Here is a 25,774-nt window from a genome sequence, read left to right on the forward strand (position 1 = left end):
CAGAAGGAAGTTATCTACTTCAAAAACAAAACCAACATGATGATTACTATAAGGACCTCATACCAACAGGCCAGCGGTAAAAGAAATGGAATTATGACCACAGCGGAAACTGCCCACACAGACAGCCACTTTAACACACCAACCGCCACAGCAGTAGCAACAAGCACCGCGGCAGTAAATGCCAAAAGCCAAGCGGAGGACAATGTACGGCCCACTCTATTACAACAGGCCTATCTGTCACCCTTTACGGGGCAGTACCAACGACATCAAAAGCATGGCGGAAACAGTACACAGAAGGCAAAGGACTCACCTCTGGAGACTCAAGGAAGAACCACAACGCCATGGTGCCCGAGTTGCACTTCTTCTCCATGCTGCTATACCCCCTCATGCACTACGAACAGCAACGCTGGCGAAGACGATCACAGTGAGTACTGCCACCTAGCACACAAGGGAGGGGGGAGGAAAAAGAGAGTGACACACACACGCAACACCCCCACCCGAACACCATACACACAAACAGATGCAGTAACATTACATATACACCCCGTACCACTCAAGAATAATGCAGGGACAAAAGGAATTGATTAAAGTGAGTGTAATAAGATAAAATACTAGAAAATCATGCTTCAAATTCAAAACAGTATATACAGATATAGAAATGGAGGGACACTGCCCAGTCCTCAATGTCTGTGGACCAGACGGCCACATCACACAGGCCAAGGCCCGACTTGACTCCTGCAACAACACAGAGAAAACACTGCAGGGACATCAGGTCAAAAATACACAGTCACCTCAGGGGGACGGGGAACGGGGCACCTCAGCCGGAAGATGGTACAACACCACTGGTCCTGGAGGGGGCTACATTCCCTGTGCAATGTCCTGGAGAGTGCAAAGCCACAGTCTCTCAAGTGGGTGGTTTGCCCACTGCTTGTTCCTGGGGAGTGCAAAGCCACAGTCTCTCAAGTGGGTGGGTTGCCCACTGGTTCTGGAGGGGGCCTTGTGCCCAGTGTGCTTCATCCTGGCAAGGAAAGGGTGAGTGGATGGCTTCTTCACTGGTTCTGGTTCTGGACTAAGATAAAATACTAGGAAATCATGCTTCAAAATCAAAACAATATATACATATATACAAATGGAGGGACACTGCCCAGTCCTCAATGTCTGTGGACCAGACGGCCACATCACACAGGCTAAGGGCCGACTTGACTCCTGCAACAACATGGAAAGAACACTGCAGGGGCATCGGGTCGAAAATACACAGGCACCCTTAGGGGGACAGGGGCACCTCAGCTGGAAGATAGTACAACACCACTGGTCTTGGAGGGGGCTACAGTCTCTCAAGTTGGTGGTTTGCCCACTGCTTGGTCCTGGGGAGTGCAAAGCCACAGTCTCTCAAGTAGGTGGTTTGCCCAGTTCTTGGTCCTGGGGAGTGAAAAGCCACAGTTTCTCAGGTGGGTGGTTTGCCCACTGCTTGGTCCTGGGGAGTGCAAAGCCACAGTCTCTCAAGTAGGTGGTTTGCCCAGTTCTTGGTCCTGGGGAGTGAAAAGCCACAGTTTCTCAGGTGGGTGGTTTGCCCACTGCTTGTTCCTGGGGAGTACAAAGCCACAATCTCTCAAGTGGGTGGTATGCCCACTGGTTCTGGAGGGGGCCTTGTGCCCAGTGTGCTTCATCCTGGCAAGGAGGGGGTGAATGGATGGCTTCTTCACTGGTTCTTGGGGGGGGGGGAGCTTGTGCCCAGTGTGCTTCATCCTGGCAAGGAGGTGTGAGTGGATGGCTTCTCTACTGGTTCTGGAGGCGGCCATGTGCACTGTGATGCAGCACTTAGGGAGTGCAAGGTCACAGTCTCTCACCTGGGTGTCACACCTACAGGATTAGCAGGGTCCAGGACACAGTACAGCCCATGGAGGCAGGACTACACACTGCCGGCTGGCGGTGACGGCTGCTCGGTAGTGGCAGTGGCGGTGCTGGTGTTGGGGATGCCAGTGGTGGGGGAGGCTCCAGCCCTTTCCCTGCAGCCTCGTATGGCTGCTCACTGGGGCTGCTGGCAGTGGTGCTGGTGCAGGCAGTGGAGGGAGGAGAATCAAGCCCTTCCCCTGCAGCCTCAGACAGCTGCCCACTGGGGCTGCTGCTGCTGGCAGTGGTGCTGGTGGCAGTGCTGGCAGTGGTGGGGAGAGGCTCCAGCCCTTCCCCTGCAGCCTTGGACGGCTGAACTGCCATGGTTGGTGGTGGGGGTTCAGAATCAGTTCCAGCACCAGGCCTCCTGTCCTTCCTGCCTGCAAGTGCAGGCACCTTGCCCTTTACTTTCGCAGCTGGTGGTGCCTCCTTGCCCTTCCCTTTTGTAACTGGTGGTGCCTCCTTGCCCTTTTCCTTGGCAGCTGGTGGTGTCTCCTTGCCCTTCCCCTTGGCAGCTGGTGGTGCATCTAATTCCTTTTCCTTGGCAGCAGGTGCAGGCACACTGTCAGTGCTGATGGCTGGTTCCCTGGAGCCTCTCACACTTGCAGTAGCTGCCGAAACTACTGTGGCCATGGACTGGGTGGCTGAGGTGCTCACCTGGGTTCTGACCACCCAGGCCCGACCTGAAGGACGGTGGGAGGGGTAGGGAAGAGGTCAACGGCGGAGAGGAAAAGCTTCTTAGGGACACTGGGGCAGGAAGACGGTGAAAGTTTGGAAGTGGATGAAGAGGGAGTAGTTGTAGGAGGGGTCTGTCTGCTGTGTTTGGATGCAGGTGCATGGGCTGGATACTGTTGTGAGGTGGATGGCTGTTGGGTGTCTGAGTGCTTGCGTTTGTGTACATTGGGAGGAGGGGGCACAGACACAGTGGGAGAAGACACAGGGGACGTGTGCATGGATGTGGGTTGGTGACTGCCAGTGAGGGGTGTGTAGTGATAGGCGTGGTGGTGATGGGGGTAGTGGATGAGGATGTAGTGCATGCAGGTGTAAGTGGAGACGCTACTGGGAGGGTGGTGAATGACGAGGAGGAGGGGACACAGTGGAGGCAGTGGATGTTGGTATATCTGCATCTGAATGGTGAGTGCCTGTGGGATGATGTGTGGTGCTTGTATTTGCATGAGCCATTCCTGTGTGTTGTCTTGGGTGCATGCTGGTCTGAATGTGTGCTTGGGATAGGTTGGGGTTGAGTGGAATGGGACTGGGTAGAGGAAGTTGGAGGGGGAGACTAGACACAGGGACAATGGCTGCCATCAGGGAGGAGGCCAGAGCCATGATTGATCTCTGTTGGGCCTCCATGCTAGAGTGAATATCCTCCAGGAATGCATTTGTTTGTTGCAAATGGCCTGTCAGCCCCTGGATGGTATTCACTATGGTTGACTGCCCAACAGAGATGGAACGCAGGAGGTCAATAGCCTCCTCACTCAGGGCATCAGGGCTAACTGGGGCAGGGCCTGAGGTGCCTGGGGGGAAGGAGATGCCCACCCTTCTGGGTAAGCGGGCACGGGAAACTCGCTGAGGGGCTGCTGGGAGGGCGTTGATGGTACGGGGGTGGCAGATGTACCTGTAGTTGGAGTGGGCACAGAGGTGTCCGTCACCAGCAGGGAGTTTCCATTGGTGGAGGTATCACTGTCAGAACTGTCCCCGCCTGTCTACGCCATGGTGCTCCCCTCACCCTCTGCCTACTGTTGCCCTCACCGTCAGTGGATTCGGCCTTATGGGCCCTGTGGGATGCAGCTCCCTCCGGTGCCTCTGCTCCTCCACCAGATGATGCTAATGCATAAGCATGAATCCATGCCCCTTGCATCGTGCTCACAGTGTACTCACCTGTTGGCCTGGAGACCCATACAGCAATCGGTACTGGGGTAGGACCTCATTCACCAGTCTCTCCAACTGCAGTGAAGGCAGGGGCCCTTTCTCCAGTGACACGAGCCATGGTCGGTTCCAGACACAGGTCACAGCAGAGCTTGCAGTGTAGGTCCTCTCCTGTTGATGGTCAGGTAGCAAGTGAGTGAACAGATAGAAAATGGCAGTCACGTCCACGGTGGTGCATACCGTCACCGCCGGTGTACATCACCATTGGCCACTATAACCCATAGGGTCCAATGATAACCAATGAGAAGTTGCACAGTGGTACTCGACCGCCTCCCGCAACGGCGCATAACGTCAGCGGCATTACATCATTTCTACATGTCCATCCACACAGGACAGGTGGATGCCATTTCAGAGGGGGGCAGGCCATGGCACCTAACTGCGTCACAGTACACACAGGCACCATTTGGGCCGATATAACAACATACTCTTACAGTCAAAACATGCAATGCAGTGTAGTGTCTGGAAATGTGGTATACTGACCAGCTGCTCCTCGTTTTGCCACCTAGATTACAACCGCTGCAGATGAATAGGAGATGGAGGCATCACCCCGTGTGCAGATCCCTGGTGGACTTGGCAACAATGGAGGACAGGCACATCACCCTTGCCTATAGACTAGACAGGGCCAGAATCACAGAGCTGTGTGCCCAATTGGAGCCTGACCTGATATCTGCTATCCATCAGCCCACCGGGATCCCCCCTCTTGTGCAAGTCCTATCTGTGCTCCATTTCTTGGTAACTGGCTCCTTCCAAGTGTCAGTGGGCTTGGCAGCTGTAATGTCTCAGCCAGTGTTCTCAATAGTGCTGATAGAGTGTTGTCTGCCCTGATTAAACACATGCACAGCTTCATTGTTTTCCGTAGGTGGAGGATTTGGCCACAGTGAAGCTGACTTCTATGCAATGGGACATATTCCCAACATTATTGGGGCTACTGATGGTTCACATATTGCATTTGTCCCCCACCCACCCCTATGAACAGGTGTTCAGAAATCGAAAAGCTTTCACTTGATGAATGTGCAGATAGTGTGCCTGGCGGACCAGTACATCTCCCATGTCAATGCAAAGTATCCTGGCTCTGTGCATGATGCCTATATCCTGAGGAATAGCAGCATCCCAAATGTGATGGGTCAACTCCAGAGGCACCCGGTGTGGCTAATAGGTGAGCCCTGGTTCCCACCCAGTGTATGTTGGTGTATGGGTATGGTGTGGGCCCTAAGGGTTAGTGTGTGTCTAACAGTTGTCCCTCGATATTTTCAGGTGACTCTGGTTACCTCAACCTCTCATGGCTACTGACCCCTGTGAGGAATCCCAGGACAAGGGCAGAGGAACGTTACAATGAGGTACATGGGCGAAAAAGGAGAATAATAGAGAGGACATTCGGCCTCCTGAAGGCTAGGTTTCATTGCCTCCATCTAACAGGTGGATCCCTGTACTACTCACCCAAGAAGGTGTGCCAGATAATCGTGGCATACTGCATGTTGCATAACCTTGAATTGAAACGCAAGGTGCCTTCTCTGCAGGAGGATGAGGCTGAAGATGAGCGTGTGGCAGTAGTGGACCCTGTGGACAGTGAAGATGAGGAGGCAGAGGATGAGGACAAAAGACCAGCTATTATACGACAGTACTTCCAGTGACACACAGGTAAGACACTGTAACTTCACTTTGCATTGACAGTTTTGTATTTGACATTGTACATGGCAGGCAGATTCTCCCAACTCTATGGCCACTTACTGCACCCTTTGGCATCTCTATTTTCAGATATCTGTGCCCCACTTTGGCACCTGGTATGTTGACTGCAGCCAATTACAGGTCATTCCTATGTATACATTACTGTACAGCTGTATTGCTGTGTTTAAACCTTGTTAAACAAATACATAGTTAAATCATTTGACATACTCCATACTTGTATTTTTTTTAAAGGGTGCTTATTTAAGTGCTAGGAAGTAGAGGGGTATGTGCAATGGGCTGGGGTGATGGTGGAGGAAAGTCCAGGATAGAGTCTAGTGTATTTGTAGCACAGGTGCATTGTCCAAGGGGGCATAGGAAGGGGAGCAATGGCAGTTCAAGGTGGACAGGGTGACAGACTGGGACACAAGGGTGACAATCAGGAGAGTCTTATTTCCTGGCGGGGGTCTTCTCAATGTTCTCTGGCTTCTGCCTGGATCACAGGGACCGTTGCGGGTGGTTCTCCTTTTGCAGGGGGAGGGGTACTGGTGGCCTGTTGTTCCTGTGGCAGGGCCTCCTGTCCATTAGTGGAGGTGGAGGACTGTTCATCGGTGTGGCTAGTGTCAGGGGCCCGGTGGTGTGCCACTGCCTCCCACATGGTGTTGGCCATGTCTGCCATCACCCCTGCAATGGTGACCAGGGTGGTGTGGATGTCCTTCACGTCCTCCCTGATCCCCAGGTACTGTCCCTCTTGCAGCCGCTTGGTCTCCTGCAAATTGTACAGTATCTAGCCCATCTACTCCTGGGAATGGTGATATGTTCCCAGGATGTTGGTGAGTGCCTTCCGGAGAGTCGGTTCACTTGGCCTGTCCTCCCCTTGTCGCACAGCAGTCCTCCCAACTTCCAGTTGTCCAGTGTCTCTGTCCCCTGAACTGTGTGCTCCCTGCCACTGACCCCAGGTCCCTGATCGTCCTGTGTTTGTGGGGTGGCCTGGGGTCCCTGTAGTGGTGGACACACTGCTGATTGACGTGTCCTGGGGACAGAGGGATGGGCCCGCTGGGTGGGTGCTGTGGTGGTGTTTCCTGAGGGGGGAGGCTCTGTGGTGGTATGGGACTGTGCCTTGGTAACCGACTGTCCGGAGATCCCTGATGGGCCAGGTTGGTCATCCAGCTCCAGGCGACGAGAGCTGCTGTCATCACTGTGGGCCTCTTCTGGGGGAAACTGGATGTTCCTGGCACCTCCTCTCCGGTGACGTTGGGTGGGGGACCTGTGGGGATGTCAATGCAGTGTTATTGTTTCTGCGTGTGATTTCTTGTGCATGGGTGTGTTGCCCTCTATGGTTGTGATTGCCCTGTCAGCTTTGCCTTGTGTGAGTAGTAATTTTGTGGGCTAGGTGATTATCTCTAATGTGCATGATTTAGTGATGGGTGTCCGCGTAGGTCTTTGATAGGGGTCTGTGCATTGGTGTTACATGCAGGGCTTGGTATTGGGATGGGTGGGCTCTGATTGTGGGGTGTACGTGAGGTAGTGGAGTGATGGGGTGAGGGTAGGGGAGGGGGTATCTGATGGCATGCAGGTGGGGGGTGATAGTAATAGAGATTTGGCTTAGCAGAGTCCAGTCCTCCTGCTACTCCTGCCAGGCCCTCAGGATGCAGTATTGCCAAGACTCGCTCCTCCCATGTTGTTAGTTGTTTGGGAGGAGGTGGGGGTCCACCACCAGTCCTCTGTACAGCTAGCTGGTGTCTTGCAACTACGGCACCCACCTTCCCCCGTAGGCCATTCCACCTCTTCCTGATGTCATACCTTGTTCTGGTCTGCTGTCCCACGGCGTTAACCCGGTCCACGATTCTCCACCATAGCTCCATCTTCCTAGCAATGGATGTCCGTTGCACCTGTGATCCGAATAGCTGTGGCTCTACCCGGATAGTTTCCTCCACCATGACCCTTAGCTCCTCCTCTGAGAACCTGGAGTGTCTTTGTGGTGCCATGGGTTTAGTGTGAGTGGTGTGTGTGAGGGTGTATGGGGTGATGTGTTAGGGTGTGTGCTGTAAAGTGTGTGGATGGGGTGTGGGTGATGGTCTTTTGTGGCTCTGGTTCTGTGGGTGCTCTTAGTGTGTGTCTCTCTCAGTTGTCAATTTTTTTGAGTCATAAAGGGTTATGGGTAATGTCAGTGTGTGGATGTGGGGTGTTGTGTGTGTCTGTGTGTCAGGTGTGTGTAGTTTGAATTGTCCAATGTAGTGTTTTTTTGTTTGAGTGTGTGTATTTTGAGCGCAGCGGTATGTACCACCAATGGTTTACTGCGGTTGAAAGTCCACCGCGGTGATTCGTGGGTCATAATATGATGGGCATAGTTTTATTGGCGTAATGGTGAGGGCTTGGATACCGCCAGATTATCACTGACCTTTGGGCTGGCGGACTTATGTGTGTGTCTGGATAGTGACGGATTGCTACGTGTGTGTCATAATATGGGTAGCTGTAAACCGCAGCAGTGGCGGTATGTTGGCAGTAGTCATCATGGGGGTAAGCAGGACTTACCACCAATGTCATAATGAGGGCCCAAGTGTCCTACTCAGCCCTGTGGACTGGAGAGAGGTGCATTGATTTAGGAATGATGAATAATGTGCTGGCTTGAATATCAAACTCCTCTGCTATGTGGTTGTGGCCGGGGTACTGTAGACAGACATGACATCACATCATCACATTATTGAGGCACTCAGTTTAATGGTATGACAGTTTAAGACTGAACAGCCAGGTACATGCAAATACTTGTCTGTGACTGATTGTAAAATTTCTCTTACTTCTCAGTTAATCACATATGAGTCATTATGAATGATTGCAGCAGCCTAAGCTCTTGCTCTGCCTCTTGGTCCACTCCTCATGAAACTTACCTTCTCTTTCCTTCTTTTTGTCTTTACAATATCATTACTGTTTTACAATCCACAAGCCTTCTCTTCTCCTGCATGAAAGGCGAATGTTTTGTAAGACTCCTGCTTAACTTACCGGGCCAGGGTCAGCCAGGTACCCAAGACGCATATTCTGAGAAGAATGCAGATGCACCACCTAATTTGGCATTTATATGCAGTTCCATTAATAATTTTTAGAATTCTATGGGTTCATGCCTCCATGAACTTGTACTTTCCAAACCTAGATTACAGAACATTTATTTATATAATAACTTGGGTCTCTGAGGTGAAGAACTGTTTGTAATGCATTTAATTATACCGTCATTCCTTCCACAACAGATTTGATGATAATGATGTGCTGTTCATCAACCTGGTGAATTTTGGTGTTGTGTAGCGTTTGTCTTCATCACACCTTTCCCCAACTAACCGTTCCTCTCCATTCATCAAACCTGTAACCCTCTTCCCCAGGTTGTGTGATATATTGAGGTGTGAATTTATATCATCACACACTTGGTGGTGTGGATATGGTAAAAGTGACACCAACTGACTGCGGGACCTTTTCTTACTTGAGCAATAGCCCACGCCAGCCCCACTTACCCACTCATATGCATATAAGGATACATAATTTGCACATATAGCATAATTTGAAACATCATCTTTCAGGACTTTTGTTGCTTATATGGATTAAGCTACATAGAGGTTTTGCTAAAGAACAGTGAGGTGTCATTGATCATCATGTGCTAAGCTTTTGCTTAGTCAGTCGCTGTAGTTGACAAATTAGAAAAGGAAAACAATTGAAAAGGCATGAATCTGTTGTGGAAGCAATGAAATATATATTGGCCAGAAAAATGTGACACAAGACTCAGAATGAAGTTTTCAATTATTTGGAAGGAAGGGACAGTACTTAGGTCCTCATTACAAGCTTGGCGGTTGGTGATAAAGTGGCAGTAATGCCGCCAACAGGCTGGCGTTAATAAATATGTAATTATGACCACAGCGGAAACTCCTCAGAAAGACAGCCACTTTAACACACCGACCGCCAGGGCGAAACCAACAGGCACCACGGTGGTAACTGCCTACTGCCAGGCGGAAGACAATGTACCACCCACCGTATAATGACAGTCCAATCCGCCACCTTTTCAGGAGCAGTACCAACGACATCAAAAGCCTGGAGGAAACACTGCACAGAAGGGAAACGACTCAACTCTTAACACTCACTGAAAAACCACGCCACCATGGAGCCCAAGTTGCATGTCTTCCCCATGCTCTCCTACCTTCTGCTCCACTACGAACACCAAAGCCGGCGAAGACGACCACGGTGAGTCCTGCTACCTAGCACACAGGGGAGGGGGGGAGGAAAAAGAGAGTGACACACACTCGCAACACCCCAACCCACAACACCATACACACAAGCAGATGCAATAACATTACATATTCACCCCGTAACACTCAGGAATAATGCAAGGATAACTACTATAGTGTAAAAAGGCTGTAATCAGATAAATATAGGTGAAATTCGTGCATCCAAATAAAAAAGTATATACATATTTACAATGCAAGGGACACTATCCGTGGGCCAAAGGGCCACATCACAAAGTCCAAGGCCCAACCTCACTCCTGCAACAGCACGGAGAGAACACTGCAGGGGCATATGGTCGAAAATAGACAGGCACCCCAGGGGGACGGGGAATGGGAGGAACCTCAGCCGGAAGATGGAACACCACTGGTCCTGGAGGGGGAAACATGCCCGGTGCTTGGTCTTGGGGAGTGCAAGGCCACAGACTCTCAAGTGGGTGATTTGTCCACATGCTCTAGAAGGGGCAACATGCCCTGTGCTTGGTCCTGGGAAGTGCAATGCTACCGTCTCTCAAGTGGGTGATTTGACCACATGCTCTGGAGGGGGCAACATGCCCTGTGCTTGGTCCTGGGGAGTACAATGCCACAGTCTCTCAAGTGGGTGATTTGCCCACTGACTTGTCCTTAGGAGTGCAAGGTTACAGTCTCTCTAGTGGGTGATTACTTCCACTGGTTCTGGTGGGGGCATTATGCCAAGTGAGCTTCATCCTGTGGTGCATGGGGTGAGCGGATGCCTTCTTCGACTGGTTCTGGAGGTGGAATTGTGCAAAGTGAGCTTCATCCTGTGGAGGATGAGGTGAGTGGATGGCTTTTTCCCCTGGTTCTGGAGGGGGCATTGTGCCCAATGAGCTTCATCCTGGGAAGGATGGGGTGAGTGGATGGCTTCTTCCACTGGTTCTGGAGGGGCATTGTGCCCAGTGAGCTTCATCCTGGGAAGGAAGGGGTAAGTGGATGGATTCTCCACTGGTTCTGGAGGGGGCATTGTGCCCAGTGAGCTTCATCCTGTGGAGGATGGGATGAGTGGATGGCTTCTTCTACTGGTTCTGGGGGGGCATTGTGCCCAGTGAGCTTCATCCTGTGGAGGATGGGGTGAGTGGATGGCTTCTCCACTGGTTCTGGAGGGGGCATTTTGCGGAGTGAGCTTCATCCTGTGGAGGATGGGGTGAGTGGATGGCGACATCCACTGGTTCTGGAGGGGGGATTGTGCCCTGTGATGCAGATCTTGGGGAGTGCAAGGTTAGCAGTCTCTCACCTTGGTGCAAGACCCACAAGATTTGCAGGGGCCAGGCTGCACAACAGCCCCTGGATGCAGGACTACACACTGTCCACCGGCCGTGACTGCTGCTAGGTGGTGGCAGTGGCGGTGTTGGTGTCAGTGCTGGCAGTGGTGGGGGGAGACTCCAGCCCTTCCCCTGCAGCCTTGGACAGCTGCCCACTGAGGCTGCTGCCGCTGGCAGTGGTGCTGGTGGCGGTGCTAGCAGTGGTGGGGGGGGAGGCTTCAGCCCATCCCCTGCAGCCTCGAATGGCTGCACCACCGTGGTTGGTAGCTGGGTCTCTGACTGAGTCCCAGAACCAGGCCTCCTGTCCTTTTTGGCTGCTGGTGCAGGCCCCTTGCCCTTTCTGCCAGCAGCTGGGGATGGCTCCTTGCGCCTTTTGACAGCAGCCAGGATTGCGCCTTGCCCTTCCTTTTTCCAGCTGGGGGTGCCTCCTTGCCCTTCTCTGCAGCAGCTTGGGGTGCCTCCATGCCCTTCTTTGAAGCAGCTGGGGGTGCCTCCTTTCCCTTCTTTACAGCACTTGGTACAGGCACTCTATCAGTGTGGCTGCCTGGTGCCCGGGACCGCCTCCCACCTGGTGTAGCTGTGGACACTACTGTTCCCCTGGACTGGGTGGCTGAGGTGCTTGGCTGGGTTCTGACCACCCTGGCCTGACGTGAGGGATGGGGAAGGGCTAGGGAAGAGGTCAAAGGTGGAGTGGAAAAACTTCTTAGGGACATTGGTGCGGGAAGAGGGAGATGGTATGGGAGTGGAGGTAGCGGGAGTGGTTGTAGGAGGTGTCTGCTGTGTTTCGGTGCAGGTGCATGGGCTGGATGCTGTTGTGAGGTGGATGGCTGTTGGATGTCTGAGTGCTTACGTTTGTGTACTTTGGGAGGAGAGGGGCACAGACACAGTGGGAGAGGACAAAGGGGACGTGTGCATGGAAGGGGGGGTGGTGACTGCCGGTCAGGGGCGTGTGCTGGTAGGTGTGCTGGTGATGGCGTAGTGGATGAGGATGTAGTGCATGCAGGTGTGAGTGTAGACGAAACTGGGAGGGAGGTAGACAACGAGGAGGAGAGGGCCACAGAGGAAGCAGTGGATATGTGTATGTCTGCATCTGGATGGTGTTTGTGTGAGTGCCTGTGGGATGAAGTGTGGAGCTTGTGTTTGCCATCTCCACTCTTGTGTGTTGTCCTGGGTGCCTGATCGTCTACCTGTGTGCTTGGGATAGGTTAGGGCTAAGGGGAATGGGATTGGGTAGAGGAAGTTGGAGGGAGAGGCTAGAAACAGGGACAATGGCTGCCATCAGAGAGGTGGTCAGAGCCTGGATTGATCTCTGTTGGGCCGCCATGCCAGTATGAATGCCCTCCAGAAATGTATGCTTTTGGGCTGCCAGCCCCTTGATGGCATTCACAGTTGTTCGCTGCCCAACAGAGATGGATCGCAGGAGGTCAATAGCCTCCTCACTCAGGGCAGCAGGGCTCATTGGGACAGGGCCTAAGGTGCCTGGGGCGAAGGAGATTCCCACCCTCCTGGGTGAGCGGGCACGGGTAACACACTGAGGGGCAGCTGGGAGGGCGGTGATGGCACTTTTTGGACCTACCTTAAATACATTTCTCATCACTCGATGTGTCTTTGTGTTCTTTGCCTTCAATTGAACTTATGGAATATTAATTAAAGACATTTCTACTGTAATTGATGTGTGTGGGTCCTCACCTCTCTAACTGTTCAATTATTTCATGAAAGGGATTCTGGTCCATATACCTTAAATCGTGAGCACCCATTTAATTTTTCTCTTTAAATTGGGCATTCAACAGGAAGGGAATATTTTGGACTTAACGACAGAGGAACCAATTGCAGCATACCTGAGACCCACAGACCCCTGCCCAGTAGTGGATGCCTACTAGCTTGGTTGGAGGTATTTTACATCTGAACCTTGCCCAACATGGGACCTACTCTGCAATGTCAGGCCTGGCCTAGGGGCACCCACAGGCCCACATCCCCCACTCGGATAACACCCAACTAGGCGCAAGTTGTATATTGAGGCACTGTACTCACCCCCGTGTTGCTGCTGTCATGCCACCAAGCGCCCATCCAGCTCCGAATAGGCCACCGTCAGTATGCAGGCCATCAGGGGGGTCAGGGCTCGACAGGCACCCCTTCCTCGTTGGGAGGCCATCCCCAGCTGGCTTCCACCATCTTCTGTGCCCAGTGTCTCAGGTCCTCCCACCGTTTGCGACAGTGGGTGCCCCGCCTGCCGTAGACCCCCAGGGCCCGCACAACCTTGGCGATGGCACGCCATATTCCCTTTTTCTGATGGGCGCTGACTTGCAGGGAAATGGACACAAGGAAAGGTATTAGTCTGACCATCCTGCCTGTTACACTCATGGCCCACCATGCCCCTTCCCATCCCCAGTAACACAGATATGGTCCACTATACATGCAGCATGCTGCCCAGGGCCCATCCACCAGCTCCCCCCACATGAGGCCTTCACACACAGCACTCCATGCATTCACGCCTCATGTATCATACTCATAGTGTACCCACCTGTTGGTCTGGAGGCCCATACAGCATTCAGAACTGGGATAGGACCCCATCCACCAGTCGCTCCAGCTCTGCCGAGGTGAAGGCAGGGGCCCCTTCTCCAGTGACACAAGCCATGGTCAGTTTCATATACAGGTCACAGCAGCACTTGCAGGGTAGGACCTCTCCTGTTGAAGGTCAGGTAGCAAGTGAGTGAACAGATAGAAAATGGTGGTGACGTCTGTGGCGGTGCATACCGTCACCGCCGGCGTACATCAACCTTGGCCACTGTACCCCATAGGGCCCAATGTTAACCAATGAGGAGTTGCACAGCGGTTTTCGACCACCTCCCGCAACGGAGCACAACATCAGTGGAATTACCTCATTTCCGCCTGTCCTTCCACACAGGACAGGCGGATGCCATTTCATGGGGGGGTGTAGGCCATGTCTCCTAACTGCGTCACAGTACACATATGCACCATTTGGACCTCTCCAAAACAATACTGTTCCACTCATGACATGCATTGAACTGTAGTGGTTGGAAATAAGAGATACTGACCAGCTGCTCACCATTTTGCCCCATAGATTATAACCGCTGTGGATGAATAGGATATGGAGACATCCCACCGTGTACAGACCCCTGGTGGACTTTTCAACAATGGAGGACAGGCACATTATCCTCACCTATAGACTGGACAGGGCCACAATCACAGAGCTGTGTGCTCAATTGGAGCCTGACCTAATCTCTGCTATTCCTCATCCCACAGGGATCTCCCCTCTTGTGTAAGTGCTATCAGTGCTCCATTTCCTGGCAACTGGCTCCTTCCAAGTGAGAGTGGGCTTGGCAGCTGGAATGTCTCAGCCAATGTTCTCAATAGTGCTGACCAGAGTGTTGTATGTCCTGAATAAACACATGCGCAGCTACATCGTTTTCCCCAAGTGGAGGATTTGGCCACAGTGAAAGCTGATTTATATGCAATGGGACATATCCCCAACATTATTGGGGCTATTGTTGGTACTCATATAGCTTTTGTCCCCACCTGGCGAAATGTACTGGTGTTCAGAAATCGAAAGAGCTTTCACTCAATGAATGTGCAGAAGGTGTGCCTGTGGACCAGTACATCTTGCACGTCAATGAAAAATATGTGCATGATGCCTTTATCCTGAGGAATAGCAGCATCCCATATGTGATGGTTCCCACTGAGTGGATGTTGGTGTATGGGTATGGTAGGGGCCCTAAGGGTTGGTGTGTGGCTAAAAGCTGCCCCTCGATATTTGCAGGTGACTCTGGTTACCCCAACCTCTCATGGCTACTGACCACTGTGAGATATCCCAGGACAAGGACAGAGGAACGTTACAATGAGGCACATGGGGGAACAAGAAGGATTATAGAGAGGGCCTTTGGCCTCCTGAAGGGCAGGTTTTGTTGCCTCCATCTAACAGGTGGAACCCTGTACTACTCACCCAGGTCTGCCAGATCATCGTGCCATGCTGTATGTTGCACAACCTGGCCTTACGTCACCACGTGCATTTTCTGCAGGAGGATGAGGCTGGAGATGGCTGTGTGGCAGCAGTGGGCCCTGTAGACAGTGAAGATGAGAAGGCAGAGGATGAGGATGAGGACAACAGAAGTGCAATAATTCATCAATACTTCCAATGACACACAGGTAAGACAGTGTAACTTCACATTTAATTGACAGTTTTGTGTTGGACACTGGTAGGCTGATTTTCCCATTTCTATGGCCACTCACTGTAGCCTTTGGCATCTCTGTTTGCAGATAAGTGTGCCCCACTATTGTTCCTGGTGTGTTGGCAGCAGCCAACTACAGATCATTCCTATGTATACATTTCTGTACAGTTGGTTTTCAATGTTTCAACCTTGTTAAACAAATGCATTCTTAAATCATTTGACATACTCCATACTTGTATTTTTTCAAAGGGTTTTTATTTCAGTGCTAAGAGGTAGGGGGGATGTGCAATGGGCTAGGGGGATGATGGAGGAAAGTCCAGGGTGGAGCTCAGTCTATTTGTATTACAGGTGCATTGTCCAAGGGGGCATAGAAAGGAGAGCAATGGCAGTTCAAGGTGGACAGGGTGACAGAGTGGGACACAAGGGTGACAATCAGGAGAGTCTTATTTCCTGGCGGGGTCTTGGCAATAGTCTCTGGCTCGGGCCTGGATCGCAGGGAAAATTTGCAGGGTGGTTCACCTTATGCAGGGGGAGGGGTTTTAGTGGCATGTTGGTCCTGTTTTGGGTTTCCTCCCCACTAGCGGCAGCTGTTCATCTGTTTGGCTAGTGGCAGAGGCCCGGTGGGGTGCCACTGCCTCCCTCATAGTGTTGGCCATGTCTGCCAGCACCCCTGCAATGGAGACCAGGGTGGTGGTGATGTCCTTCATGCCCTCCCTGATCCCCAGATACTGTCCCTCCTCCAGCCGCATGTTCTCCTGCAATTTGTCGAGTATCTGGTCCATCTTCTCCTGGGAATGTTGGTATGCTCCCAGGATCATGGTGAGCTCCTCCTGGAGAGTCGGTTCGCTGGGTCTGTCCTCTCCCTGTCACACAGCAGTCCTCCCAGCTTCCCTGTTGTCCTGTGCCTCTGTCCCCTGAACCGTGTGCCCCATGCCACAGACCCCAGGTCCCTGATCGTCCTGTGTTTATGGGGTGGCCTGGGGTCCCTGTAGTGGTGGACACACTGCTGATTGATATATCCTGGGAACAGAGGTATGGGCCCGCTGGGTGGGTGCTTTGGTAATGTGTCCTGAGAGGGGAGGCTCTTTGGTGGTGTGAGAGTGTGCCTGGGTAACCGACTGTCCGGAGATCCCTGATGGTCCAGGTTGGTCATCCAGATCCAGGCAAGCAGAGCTGCTGTCATCACTGTGGGCCTCTTCTGGGGGGGACTGGATGTTGCCGGCACCTCTTCTTTGGTGACATTGGCTGGGGGACCTGTGGAGATATAAATGCAGTCTTATTGTTTCTGCTTTTGACATCATGTGCATGGGTGTCTTGCCCTCTATTGTTGTTGATGCCCTGGCAGATTTACCTTTTAGTGAGTAGCTATTTGGTGGGCTAGGTGATTCTCTCCAGTGTGCATGCAGTGGTGATATGTGTCCATGCAGGTCATTGGTATTGCATGCAGGGCTTGGTATTGGGATGAGTGGGTTGTGATGGGGGGGTATGTGGGAGGTGGTAAAGTGATGGGAGTGAGGGTGCGGGTGGGGGTTTGTGATGGTATGCAGGTAGGGGGGGTGATAGTAATAGAGATTTGACTTACCAGAGTCCAGTCCTCCTCCTACTCCTGCCAATCCCTCAGGATGAATTATTATCAAGACTTGCTCTTCCCATTGTGTGTTTTGTGGGGGAGGAGGTGGAGGTCCACTGCCAGTCCTCTGTACAGCTAGTTGGTATCTTGCTGCTGTGAAACGTGCCTTCCCCCATAGGTCATTCCACCTCTTCCTGATGTCGTCCCTTGTTCTGGGGTGCTGTCCCACGGCGTTGACCCTGTCACTATTCTCTGCCATAGCTCCATCTTCATAGCAATGGATGTCTGCTGCACCTGTGATCCAAATAGCTGTGGCTCTACATGGATGATTTCCTCCACCATGACCCTTAGCTCCTCCTCAGAGAATCTAGGGTGTCGTTGTGGTGCCATGGGTGTAGTGTGAGTGGTGTGGGTGAGGGTGTGTGGGGTGATGCGTTGGGGTGTGTGATGTAAGGTGCGTGGATGGTGTATAGGTGATATTGTTATGTGGCTCTGGTTGTGTGTGTGTTCTTGCTGTCTCTCCCTGGTGGCAATTCTTCCTAGTCGTAAGGGGTTGTGGGTAGTGTGGGTGTGTGTTATATAGTGGTGTGGGTGTGTGGGTGGTGTGTGTATGGGTGTCAGGTATATGTAGTTTAAATTGACCAATGTAGTGTTTTTTTGTTTGCGTGGGTGTATTTTGAGCGTGGCGGTATATACCACCAATGGTTTACCGCCATTGAATGTCCACCACGGTGATTTGTGGGTCATAATGCTGTGGGTGCAGTTCTGTTGGCATAACGGTGTGGGTGTTGCTACTACCAGTTTATCGCTGACCTTTGGGCTGGCTGACTTATGTGTGTGGCTGTATAGTGACAGATTGGTATGTGTGTGTCATTATATGCTTGGGGGTTATCCGCAGCCGCAGCATTATGTTGGTGGCAGTCAGCATGGGGGTAAGCGGGATTTACCGCCATTGTCATAATGAGGGCCTTAGTAATGAATAATGGAGTGAAGTACTAGTAGGAGGTGACTTAGTGGGCTCTGGGAAACACACCTTGTTTCCGATTTGTAACACATTGAAAACTTTGTAATATTACATTAACTGAAACAGATGCACATTGCACAGCCAATACTGCAGCGCCCACTTGAATCATGCTGTAGTTAGGTCACGGGTGGTGAAATGTCATGGGCAGGGAGGTGATAATGACAGGTGGGATAGCTGCCTCGCTTAAAAGACACAGTATACTTAATTTGCCAATAAGCAAGCAATGTGACTTACCAACTGTAGGAGGCTGGTCTGGCTTTTATTGGGTACCAGAGGTACTTACACTTTGTGCCAGGTCCAGTTATCCCTTATTAGTGTAGAAGAGGTGTTTCTAGCAGCTTAGGCTGATAGAAGGTAGCTATGGCAAAGCAGCTTAGGCTGAACTAGGAGACGTGCAAAGCTCCTACTATACCACTTATATCATATGCACAATATCATAAGAACACACAATACAAAGAGTTACTAAAAATAAAGGTACTTTATTTTTATGACAATATGCCAAAAGTATCTCAGTGAGTACCCTCAGGAGGAAGGTAAGTAATATACACAAGTTATATGTACACAAACCAAAATTAGGTAAGTAAGAGCAGGAAAAGTAATGCAAACAGTGTAGAATTACAATAGGTTGTAATAGGCAAGCATAGGTAAAGGGGCAACACAAACCATATACTTCAAAAGTGGAATGCGAACCACAAATGGACCCCAGACCTATGTGAGCTTGTAGAGGGTCACTGGGACTGTAAGAAAACAGTGAGGGTTAGAAAAATACCCCACCCCAAGCCCCTGAAAAGTAGGAGTAAAGTACACCTACTACCCCCAGAGAGCACAATAGTCGTAATAGGGGAATTCTGCAGGAAGAACAAACACCAGCAGTGCACTGACAACGGATTTCTGGACCTGAGTACCTGTAAGACAAGGGGACCAAGTCCAATATTCGCAACAGTGTCCAGGGGTGGCAGGAGCCCAGGAAACCCCGGATGAAGGTGCAAGGAAGCTGCCTCTGGTTGGAAGAAGCTTGGAGTTCTGCAAGAAAGAAGAGGACTATGAACTTCTCCTTTGGAAGACGGAGTTCCACGTCGCGATGAAGCTTGCAGAGGTGTTCCCATGCAGAAATACCGCAAACAAGCCTTGCTAGCTGCAAGGGTTGCTGTAGAGGTTTGTGGGTGCTGCTGAGGACCAGGAAGGACCAGGATGTTGCTTTTTGGAGGAGGAGACAGAGAAGGCACTCAGCAACTCAGAGAGCCCTCACAGAAGCAGGCAGCACCCGCAGAAGTACCCCAACAGGCACTTAGAAGAAGAGTGAACCGGAGTCCATGCAAAGTTACAATAGGGGGTCCCATGACGTCAGAGACAACTCAGAAGGTTGTGCACTACATGACGGAGTGCTGGGGACCCAGGCTAGGCTGTGAATGAAGGAAATCCTGGAAGAGTGCACAGGAGCCGGAGCAGCTGCAAATCACGTGGTGCACAGCTTTGCAGTCTAGCATGGGGAGGCAAGGACTTACCTCCACCAAACTTGGACTGAAGGGTCACTGGACTGTGGGAGTCACTTGGACAGAGTTGCTGTGTTCCAGGGACCACGCTCGTCAGGCTGGGAGGGGACCCAGAAGACCAGTGATGCAGTCTTTTGGTGCCTGCGTTAGCAGGGGGAAGATTCTGTCGACCCACGGGAGATTTCTTTGGAGCTTCTTGTGCAGGGTGAAGACAGGATACCCCCAGAGCATGCACCACCTGGAAACAGTCAAGAAAGCCGGCAGGATTAGGCGCTACAATGTTGCTGGTAGTCGTCTTGCTACTTTGTTGCGGTTTTGCAGGCATCCTGGAGCAGTCAGCGGTCGATCCTTTGGTAGAAGGTGAAGAGGGAGATGCAGAGGAACTCTGGTGAGCTCTTGCATTTGTTATCTGAAGAATTCCCCAAAGCAGAGACCCTAAATAGCCAGAAAAGGAGGTTTGGCTACCAAGTTAGGAGGATTGGCTACCAAGAGAGGTAAGAGCCTATCAGAAGGAGCCTCTGACGTCACCTGCTGGCACTGGCCACTCAGAGCAGTCCAGTGTGCCCCCAACACCTCTGTTTCCAAGATGGCAGAGGTCTGGGACACACTGGAGGAGCTCTGGGCACCTCCCCTGGGAGGAACTGGTCAGGGGAGTGCTCACTCCCCTTTCCTTTGTCCAGTTTCACGCCACAGCAGGTCTGGGGGATCCCTGAACCGGTGTAGACTGGCTTATGCAGAGATGGGCACCATCTGTGCCCATGGAAGCATTTCCAGAGGCTGGGGGAGGCTACTCCTCCCCAGCCCTTCACTCCTATTTTCAAAGGGAGAGGGTGTAACACCCTCTCTCAGAGGAAATCCTTTGTTCTACCTTCCTGGGCCAGGGCTGCCTGGACCCCAGGAGGGAAGAAACCTGTCTGAGGGGTTGGCAGCAGCAGCAGCTGCAGTGGAGACCCCAGAAAGGCAGTTTGGCAGTACCCGGGTTCTGTGCTAGAGACCCGGGGGATCATGGAATTGTCCCCCCAATACCAGGATTGTTTTGGGGGGACAATTCCCCCCAAAATTGGTTAGTTAGTGACCTATATAATGCACTCGTGTAATGGTGTCCCTGCACTCACAGAGTCCGGGGAATTTGCCCTGATTGATGTGAGGGCAACTTGGCTAGTGCCAGGGTGCCCACACACTAAGTAACTTGGCACCCAACTTTCACCAGGTGAAGGTTAGACATATAGGTGACTTATAAGTTACTTATGTGCAGTGGTAAATGGCTGTGAAATAACGTGGATGTTATTTCACGCAGGCTGCAGTGGCAGGCCTGTGGCAGAATTGTCAGAGCTCCCTATGGGTGGCAAAAGAAATGCTGCAGCCCATAGGGATCTCCTGGAACCCCAATACCCTGGGTACCTCGGTACCATATACAAGGGAATTATATGGGTGTACCAGTATGCCAATGTGAATTGGTAAATTTAGTCACTAGCCTGTTAGTGACAAATTTTTAAAGCAGAGAGAGCATAACCACTGAGGATCTGGTTAGCAGACCCTCAGTGAGACAGTTAGGCATCACACAGGGAACACATACAGGGCACAAACTTATGAGCACTGGGGCCCTGCCTGGCAGGGTCCCAGTGACACATGGACTAAAACAACATACATACAGTGAAGTATGGGGGTAACATGCCAGGCAAGATGGTACTTTCCTACACCACCACTTATCCCTGATACCACTCAAACACATACCACTCCAATCTCCTATTGAAAAAAATAATCATTTTAGATGCAGGATTCGCCTTCTATGTAAATATTAAAATTATTAACAAAGTACAACAGCAACACCTCACTACAGTTCGGTTGGCTGTATCTTTTATGGAAACTATCATTTTGGGATGTTTGTTGGTTGACATGTTAGAAAAGGCAGGTATTCAACCCAACTCAAAATGTTTTCTCCTAATGGAGGAACAGAGTTATGTTGAGTCATTGAAGCTCAATGAGGGGGGTGGAATGATCAATGAAGGACATATGTTCTTGGTTGGCAAATGCAATTTGATCTCACTTCTTTTCTGCCATGCTCCACTGTCAGGAAATATGCTGATACTGTACAAATGAATGATAACATGACATTGAGAGGTTCCATGACCACGGCCACACTCTTGTTTTTACATTTTGACTATGAGCTTCAAAGCCTTCTCAACAAACGTGTGGTAAATAATAACGTACCTGGGCCTACAATCTTCACAGTACCACAAATCTGTTCTCTTATTCCTAAAGTACCACAGCCCAGGTATAGTTATAGCCAGTGATTCTCTGCCAGTGCTCTTGTTTGCTTTTTTATATCTCAATTCTTTATTGATTGTTCATATACAATCAGCATATAGTACGTATTTGATTTCAATGCAGCAGAGTCTAAGATTCTGTGTAAAAATGAGCTTCTGAGTAGACATTGATGACAAAAGAGCAATACATTACATAGCCCCTCCAGATAGAGGTGATATGGCCCAGAAGATCCCCTGGATGAGCTGAGAGGAGAACATGAGGTGGAACAAGAGGGGAAGGAACAATGGAACAGGACAGAAAAGTCAGGGTATCAGGCTCCCTGGCTGCCCCAAAGAAGCCAAATCCAACCCCAGAAGTAGCCAAGGGACAGGCACAGAGGGTGGAAGCAGGTCATCTGGTGTCAGCATCTATAGCTACCCATGCACAAAGGGATCCCAAGCCTCCTCAAACTTCCACAGTTGCTCGTTGAGCTCATAAATACATTTTTCATAAGTAGTCATGTTGTGCATGTAAAAGAGCCAGGTACTATTAGACGGTGGCATGGAGGATTTCCAATGGTGCAAAATTTCCACCTTGCCACTGCAAAGTCCATAGGCAACTAAAGCTTACCATGGCATGATAAGTCCAAGAATATTGACAAGTAATAAAGCAAGGCCAGACAATTGCAGTGGTGCTCCTAGGTTGGTCATCAAAGTAACCCAAATGGAGCATAAAAGTACAGTACGGCCCCTTAGGACATGCACAGTGTACCATACCTCCAGCACTCTGAATACTCTGCTACATGTGCCTTATAGAGCCATTCTGGTGCCCAGTGGCAGTGGAGTAGGACCTTTAAATAACTGATTCTTTCAACCTGGCATCCTAGAGGAAACAGTCTTAGTCTTCTAAAAGGTTGTGCCAGTCCTGCTCAGAGAGTGAGAGCCCTAGCCTCTGCTCCAATCAACAGCGTAAATTTTGGATGAAAAAAAACTGTTAGGCTAACATTCAATCCTGCCTTTATATCCTTTCCATGTCAGGTTTCAATGCAACAGTGGGTCTGTCTCAAGATCGTAAAGCTGAGTACCCATGTCACAGGATAAGTGTGAGCTGTTGATACCACCAGTGTTCCAAATGTCATAAACAAATAAAGGCTCAAGGAGGATAAGTCGAACATCACAAGCATTGAATTCAAATAACATATCACTTAGTAATTGGAAAAACCAAACACAAATAACGGCTTTCAACTTTTTGAGTGTATAACATGGAGAAATTATTGTAATATATCAGGATATGAATACTAATATAGAGTGAAGCAAATGCCTGTGTTTCTAGTTGGTACACAGGTATTTGCTTCACTCTGTATTAGTATGAATGCTTGTGATGTTTGATTTATCCAGCTTGTGCCTTTTTTTGTCTATGATGTTTAAATAAGCCCAGGCTCCAGATGGTTATCAGGGTTTACCCCTTGATTGTGTAAACCTGTTGCAAATGTGTCAGCCTGTAATCACCCATGAGATTAGTAACAGGGACCGTCTCGTACAATATTGTCCACAGAGCGTATCCCTCTGGTCCTAAACTGTGACCAATCAATCTCAACCCCTCAATTGTTATATATCTCTTCTTCATAATGATGCCTAACATGAATCATGCTCGGTGAGCAAAGCAGGTTGTGAGCATGACACTGAGCATAGCGCATAGCATACATGATCGGGTTACTAAGGTGCCAGCCTGCCTATGTTTCATGTAGAGAGTTGTGATGGCCCCCTTTGATTGCAGTAGATGGTGTTCCAGGAAGATCCACATGGGTGTTTTGTAAGTCGGCTCCAGCATCTGCACAATAGGTGTTAGTTACAAAGTCAACCAGTAGGACTCTGCATGTGACTGTCACAGCCCCCCTGCAGTAGTCTTGGTCTGCAGCTTAGCTGCTTTGAGGAAAGGTCTGGGTTACTCCGACAAAAAGGTCCAAATCTACAGGTCGATCTCACTTAGCAGACCTCTGGAGATCTTCAGGGAAACATTCTGAATGTGTAGTTAAATCTCTACATCGCATTCATTCTGACAATTTGTATGAAGCCCCACAGGGACAGGTGCACTGCCAGCCAAGTGGTAAGCTCAGCCCTAACATTGTCAATAATAGGAACAATGTTATTAGGCACCCCCCAAGATAGATCACTACTTAGGTATACCCCCAGGGATTTAAAATGCTCAGTCCATCAGCAAACAGTGCTTCCCCCAACAACTCCATTTTGGTCCTCCACATCATAGGCATGGTCTCACATTTCAACCAGTTTATGGGGTAAGCCTCGAAGGTGGAGAAAGATTAATTCACCTGCATGAGGACCAAGATTGATTCATGGGAGCAGGAGAGGTCTATCATCTGCATAATAGAAAGCCTTTCTCTCACTCACTGTTGTGGCTATCCCAGAATATGAGGGATACATTGGATATTAGCCGGCAAGGGTTATTCCGTGTGTTAAAAATAACACTGAGAAGAGTGGGCATCCTGGTCTCCAGCCACAACGGTGATGAAAAACCCCATCAGGATACAGAGGCTGTAAGTTCTCAATGGAGCCACTGGACTTTAGCGACGTATACCTCCCTCCATGCCCATAGTCTCCAATACATAAAACAGGTATGGACACCCCACCTAGGTGAATGTCTTCTAGGTATCAAGTGATACAAGGACCTTCTCATCATCATCCTGCCAGAGCAGATGGGCAAGTGTTCTTAGGTGATTTTACGCAGTGCAGTCGGGCATGATACCAACTTGGAAGGTGTGTATCAGGAGAGGGATATAACTCTTGAACATGATGGGCAAGACCTTTGCCATGATCTTCATAGCCACATTGATGAGGAGTATTGAGCGACAGTAGGCACATTGAAGAAGGTCACGGTTTGAGTATCAAGGAGATGCACACCCTGTTGAACACTGGCAGGGAGGCTGCGGTGGTGGAAATCCCTCTGAACAGGTTACCCAACAGAGGCACTATGAGGGGTTTGGTGATTTCATATAATTAGGTTAAAAGACATTTGTCTCTCAGGCCTTCATGGTAGCCATTTCATCAATGGCCTGTGAAATTACCTCATCACTGATGTCAGCACTGAGTAACTGTGTTTGGTTACGTGACAGCTCTGGGAGAGCAACTCCATTCAGAAGCACCTCCTCAACAGCAGCATGATCCTGTGCCAATGAGGAGTAGAGGGTATCGTAAAAGTTGGATAACTTCTAAAGAAGAGGATCAGTAAGAAACCTGTTATGAGCAGATCTGAGGGCCGTAAAGAAGCAGATCAGTAAGAAACCTGTTATGAGCAGATCTGACGGCCGGTATCCTCGTACAAGACCTCACCTGATGCAACTGTGTGTCCAACAGCTGGTCAGTGTAGGAGGCTGGACTGGCTTGTAGTGAGTACCAAGGGATACTTGCACCTTGCACCAGGCCCAGTTATCCCTTATTAGTGTATAGGGTGTCTAGCAGCTTAGGCTGATAGATAATGGTAGCTTAGCAGAGCAGCTTAGGCTGAACTAGGAGACGTGTGAAGCTACTACAGTACCACTTAGTGTCATATGCACAATATCATAAGAAAACACAATACACAGTTATACTAAAAATAAAGGTACTTTATTTTTATGACAATATGCCAAAGTATCTTAGAGTGTACCCTCAGTGAGAGGATAGGAAATATACACAAGATATATATACACAATAGCAAAAATATGTAGTATAGTCTTAGAAAACAGTGCAAACAATGTATAGTTACAATAGGATGCAATGGGGAAACATAGGGATAGGGGCAACACAAACCATATACTCCAAAAGTGGAATGCGAACCACGAATGGACCCCAAACCTATGTGACCTTGTAGAGGGTCGCTGGGACTATTAGAAAATAGTGAGAGTTAGAAAAATAACCCTCCCCAAGACCCTGAAAAGTGAGTGCAAAGTGCACTAAAGTTCTCCTAAGGACAAAGAAGTCGTGTTAGAGGAATAATGCAGGAAAGACACAAACCAACAATGCAACAACTGTGGATTTCCAATCTAGGGTACCTGTGGAACAAGGGGACCAAGTCCAAAAGTCACAAGCAAGTCGGAGATGGGCATATGCCCAGGAAATGCCAGCTGCGGGTGCAAAGAAGCTTCTACTGGACAGAAGAAGCTGAGGTTTCTGCAGGAATGAAAAGGTCTAGAGACTTCCCCTTTGGCGGACGGATTTCACTCGCCGTGGAGAGTCGTGC

Source organism: Pleurodeles waltl, chromosome 5 (genome assembly GCF_031143425.1).
Source record: "Pleurodeles waltl isolate 20211129_DDA chromosome 5, aPleWal1.hap1.20221129, whole genome shotgun sequence".
NCBI lineage: Eukaryota > Metazoa > Chordata > Amphibia > Caudata > Salamandridae > Pleurodeles > Pleurodeles waltl.